The sequence below is a fragment of the Chionomys nivalis genome, chromosome 21 (assembly GCF_950005125.1).
Source record: "Chionomys nivalis chromosome 21, mChiNiv1.1, whole genome shotgun sequence".
In the NCBI taxonomy this organism is placed as follows: domain Eukaryota; kingdom Metazoa; phylum Chordata; class Mammalia; order Rodentia; family Cricetidae; genus Chionomys; species Chionomys nivalis.
The window spans coordinates 12,786,749-12,792,876 of NC_080106.1; positions in this window are offsets into that span (position 1 = coordinate 12,786,749).

Sequence of the window (6,128 nt, forward strand, 5' to 3'; positions counted from 1 at the left end):
ACTCTCTGCACAGGGTGCAGTTGAGAATACCAGAAGCTCTGGTGAGGAGCTGGGCCTTCCATTCACTTAGCATTGCTCAGGAGGCCCCAGGTAACTGCAGGTTCAGCTGCGCCGGGAGGCCCGTGGGAGTCAGTGTAGCTTTCATTCTATTCTGTGATCTAAATAGAACACCCTAGGTTTGGAAGGTCAAAATCCAGTCTTGTGTATGCTTAAAGGGTTTGGCTGACAAAGCTTACTTTAGGGGTTCTCATTAGCATGGTGGATCCCCATGATCCACCCAACCCCGTGATCCAGGGAACAGTGCATCTATGAGAGGTTGACCTGTTAGATACTAAGCATGTCTCCTATCAGGCCCTCTTCCCAGGTGCTGGAGTGAGAACCATCCATGGAAGGCTGACTGATATCTTGTTGACCATGTGGAGTGTTGATTGCCAGGACTTGAGAGGCTTTGGTGGAAAGGTCAGGAGTAACTACTACCCTACGGGGTGAGCCTTGTGGAATGTTGTCAAATATAAACGTGGTGACACCGGTCTCACTTATGGCTATAACTCACAATCCACCACTGGACTGGCTCCCCAGGTGTGAGTGGCAACATTGTAGTAGCAAGACCAACTGCCAAACATCTACAACCTGCCAGGTGCTTTTTTACTTTCATCCCATAACCGCCAGGCATATGGGAATTATGGTCTATGTTTTAGAGCTCAGGATTCTGAAGATGCAGGGAGCAATCTCCTTGCTATGTATTTAATGGATAGGCAGGGTAAAGGGGGTTGGGGGAGGTGCTAGAGTCACGTAGCAGTGTTTAGATGCCTCCTCTGATGTGAGAAAGCTCTTCTCCAATCCCTCTTCTCCTCTGTGTATTCTAAGAATCCAACATGAGCACTCCACAGCAGATGGTGGTTAGAGTCTGGGGCTGCTTCTCTTCTTCCTGTTTCTTAATCTCATTTTTATTATTGAGGGCAAGGCTGGGAAGCAAAGGTAGACCTCTTTGGCTACCCGGCAGCAATCTTTCTTCTGTACCATAGTGCCTTGTGGGGACCAGAAGACAGGAGGAAGCCAAGAGAGTCTGCCTTCTGTTTCTCTAGCTGTTTGTCTTCCACGTGTCTCTCCCTCACTCCCAGTGCCCTTGACAATGACTTGCCTTGTTGATATCAAATACTTTCAAAAGACCTTTGTGTCTGCCAAGAGTATTTGGAGTCTACGGCATTTAATGAGCAAGTCTTGAGGTTCTATATGCTGAAGGAAAAAAGAATGGATGTTTCCAGAGGTACGAAGTCGAAGGGAGGCGCTCAGCTTTCTTTTCTTTGGGGTCAAGGAACATCTGGGCACATGGACATTTCTCTATGTCCAATCTTTCTAGTCAATGATGGAGGCACAGGTTACTTGATAAGTAAAAATGAAGCCTGTTTCCCAATGAGAGCCACATATCAGTCCCTCCTTATCTCTAGAGTTCTGTCTCCTGAGGGTCCATCAGCACCCCACTCCTGTCTAGCAAAGCCACAGGATATGTTCGGGAGCAAGGGAGAAGGTGAGCACACTCCATCTGTTCAGGTCTCTGATTAATGCATACATCTTAAGGAGCTACTAGGCTCAACCCGCTACCTTGGCTGTGTGCGAATGAAGCAGCTGGAGGTGACCCAGATATAGCACTGGTGTGTTAGTTAAAAGTTCTTCTGGTTTTGGGTCACAGAAATCCATTCCAGAAATGTACCTCACCCGGGGAGGACGTCTTACATAAAGCTTTAGGGCCACCTTATGACATCAAAGGGTCCAAGGGCATCTGAGAAGCTGGAAAATGGGAAGCCCCAGGGTGAGCCCTTCACCTTTCTGCTTTGCTCTGCTTTCCTCCTGAGAACCAGCGCTCCCTGCCACACCTTTTGGAAACACAGCTGTCCTCAACACGTGCTCATGGGCCAGCTCAGCCATCAGGAACATTCCTGAATGTATATATCAGGAATCAATCCATCCTCTCCTTGGCCTCATCTGGGCAGAATCCGTACTCCGGATCATATGCAAGAAATTGCACTTAGATATTTTAAGAATCAGAATAAATCCTAGGTAAGCACATGGAGATGCATATTAAACCCCAAGCAAAGGAGTTGTATAAAATCATATTCTTAATAACATTAGAGGCTTATGATTATGTCTATGGCTGAAGAGGAGCAGTGAGGCTGTAGGGTGTGAGCTTATTATGGTAAACAAGTTTTTAATTGCTGATAGTAAGAATTATTACTATAATAAAAATAGACATCTGTACTATGTCAGAAACCAGGACCACTATGGATGTACATTCTTTATGCTAATAATTGGCATTTATACCATATCAGAATTCAAGGCTACAGTAGGTGGACATTCTCATTTTTGCGGTCAAGAAATTGATATAAAAGGAGCTTTTATTTTCTCTAGTAAGTGGTAGGGTAAGACTTCCAGGCCACACTGTGTCAACCCTGCTGTGTCCCATGTTGTAAAGGTGACCAAAGAGGAAGAATTTAAAAATTCTGCACGTGGCTAAGGTTCAGGATTCCGAACATCTGCCAAGAGACCTCTGAAGTCATGTATTCTGAAAGGAAACAGCGACTCAGTGCCTCCCTAGGTCTGAACCCAGAAGGAAGTGCGAAGGCTTCGTCCTCTTTCCTCTGAGTTCAAGGATGGTTGGTGCAGCTGTGTGTAGAATGCGGTCCTCCCAACCTAACAGCTGTTATCATCTCCGTTAGAGCTTCCGCTAGTCCTGGCTGGAGACTCCAGAAGCATGCCTGCCGACTGTTTAATGTGTGTCCAGCGGTATCATCACCCTGAGACTGCGTCCACTCCCTTTCTTATTTCCCTGCCATCTGTGCCGCTCTGCCCAAGCTGCACATGGTTTCATGTTCTGGGGGTTGCTAGATACGGAGTGTAGAGAGCTGAGGGAGTGAGTCGGTCTATGCAGCTGTGAGGAGTTGTCATCCATACTGAGGTGAGACTTTGATGATCTGGGGTCCATCCACACTACTATTAAGTAACCCCTCACCATGTTCTAAAGTTACACCTCACTTCTGCTCTGTAAGGAATCTTCACCCCTGCTCTGTAAGGAACCCTCACCCCTGCTCTGTAAGGAATCCCTCACCCCTGCTTTGTAAGAAACCCCCATCTTGCTCTGTAAGGAACCCCCACCCTGCTCTGTAAGGAACCCCTCAGCCATGATCTGTAAGGAACCCTCACCCCTGCTCTCTGAGAAACCCCTATGAACTCCTTGGTTCCCCACTTTGGACTTTGGTAGGATTGCTCTCTGTTCTGTCAGTGTTGCTCTATCTGGGAAAGCAGGTGTTTGTCTTTATTTCCTCAGGGAGAAGTTCATGACACATGGGTCAACTCATGTCCATGAGAGTGTTGCCAGCAATGAATGTCCCAAATTTTCCAGAAACCTCTGAGCTTCAATTAGCAGAGGTGACTGTGCAATGGAAGGCTGGAGACCCCTCCCTGACTCTCAGGACATGAGCCACAGCCTTGTTCTTACTAAATCCTTACTTGGAGAGCCCACCAACTAGAAATTCTTCCGGTCCCAAACATCATCTACTTTTTCTCATTATCAATATGGGCAAATATTGAATGAATACAATCAGTTTATCTGCCCATGCTCTTGTCCCCATCTCAGGGACATTGCATGATTTTCTAATGGGGGATGGGTAGCGAGGATATTTTACTTTGTGCCAAACATGTATTGGAGATAACTTTAATTTTTTGAGAGCCGCAGAAAGAGGATGGAGAGATATATCAGGGGTTAAGAGTTCTTACTGCTTTAGCAGAGGACCCAGGTTTGGTTTCCAGTACCTATGCAGAGTAGCTCACAACCCCCTGTAACTTAAGCTCTAGGAGATCTGCTGGCCTCTGCTGGCCTCTACAGTCATCTGCATTCATGTACACACACACACACACACACACACACACACACACCCAGTGGTAACTTTGGCTTTAGAAGAAGATGACAGTCTCATATTAGAGCTCTGGATAGATCCCCCAAAGCCTCCAACGGAATGGCTCTGCTCCTCAGAGAGGAAGATGGGAAGTGCGTGGTGCTAACGATGTGTAGATATGCTTTCGGCTGGTTCATTAAACTTGACTTTGAGGCTTATTACTGTTAATATTTACGGCTAGGAATCTGTCCCTCCAGAGACTCTGCAAACAGCTCCCCCGTTGTTCAGGTAAATTTTACAGCTAGCTGGATTAAAAGGAGACACAGCATGAGCTCAGGCTTGCATTTCTCAGTGGGAAAAGAAAATCCACCAATGGCTTTGCATGAGTCTGGATCGTTAGTCTGGATGTGCAGTCATCTTTGAAATATAGCTCGTGTGTTATGAATCTATGCTGTTGTGAATCCCAGAGGGAATAGGGGGCCCATGCGCTGAAACAGATATGGTACAAATTCCACAAGACAACATCCATTTTGGTTGCTACTGGCTCTGATAAGTTCTTTGACTTGCTGTTCTTTGAGTCTCTGCCCTCAACAGAGTTAACTCTGGGTGCGCACCTAGGAAGGCTTCTGGGAGTTACCTGCCCAGTGGGGGAAGAGGCCGTCCTCCCCGAAGGAGCCCATATGGAGCCCTGGCATTTACAGCGGTGCAGTCTGCACTTGCCAGAGATTTCACACCACTCTGTCTCAAATGGGGCTTGAAATTTTTGACTTGGCCTGACAGAAGGATGTGGCTTTACTATTCAGTCATGCATCTTGCTCATGAGCTCTGGGTGGGCTGGGAAGCTAAGGGGTGATGACAGATTTAGGATTGAACTGTTACTTCTGTGTATTTTAAAACAGCATGCATTGCTGTATCCTCTGAAAGCATTTCAGGAGGATGTGGAAGGATCTCGCATGAGCCCCTAATAAGGGCATGTATGCCAATTCCACGGGCATACCCAGACCACGTGAAACTCATATCCCTGATGTCTTGAGGACACCTGGACCGAGCTCAGGTGAAATATTTACCTGCTGAACCAAGGACTTGGGCAAGTGAACTCTCTAGTGCGTTCTAGCTCTGAAATTTTGCAAATCTTAAGTGGAACAGGATCACCCTCCTCCTTAATGTATCCTTTGTTTTTTGGATTCTAAAAAGATCTCGTTTATACTGAATTATCAGAAGACACTGAATCTTCCCAGGAATGGACTGTATGATTGTACCTGGACTTTATTGAGATGATAGGAGAGGAAATCCCTTTACCCATGACGATCTCAGCTGAGGAACCTGTAATATAGAATGCATCAAGATAGGATTTGTGAGTCTGAGGAGCTGAGTCAGGAAGTAAGAGCACATTCAGCACAGCCTGAGGACCAGAGTTTGAATCCCCATCACCCATGTAAAAAGCCAGGCACAGCTCTATACATCTGTAACCTCAGCACTGTGATATGAATAGGGGAAAGGAGGATGTCTGGGATTTGCTGGGCCACAACCTAGTTCCAGAGTCAAGGGATTAACATGGGGAATGACAGAGCAGGTCACTGGCACCTTCTGGCCTGTGCACACACAAGTGTACACATGCACACACACACACACATACACACACACAGAGAGAGAGAGAGAGAGAGAGAGAGAGAGAGAGAGAGAGAGAGAGAGAGAGAGAGAGAGAGAGAGATGGGGCAATGGCTCCTCCGTTAGACATACAATTCCTTTTTGTTGTGAGTGTTCATTCCCAGGGCTAAGTTGCTGCAGGAGCTCCTTGATACCAGCCCACTTGGGCGTGGTCTCTGCTACTTTTTAAAACAGCAGTAGCCCTGTGTGCTCACTCTCTTGCTTCGTACTCGCTTCCAGCTACTAGACTCCTTTCCTGGTAGTGCAGAGGGCTGTTGTCTAGGATGGTGATCTGTAAGTTTTTCCTTTAAATAAATAACCCTTTTATTAATCATAATTCCAAACTGGTGTGGGATTGTTTTGTGACTTGCGCCTTCACTGAGTTCCAGATCCTTTTATACCACAGACTCTCCTCGTTTGTCTCCTCTCTGAAGGCAGAGCTGGCATTCGGGCTTGAAACTGTGCTGACCTGTGTGTGATGGGAGGGCCTCAGCGTAGTCACTGGGGCTTGCTTCTGTGTCCTGGCTACTTCTCTCAACCATTCCACTGAGGGCCGCTGATGAGAAGCAGCCAAGAAATCAACATTAGCCC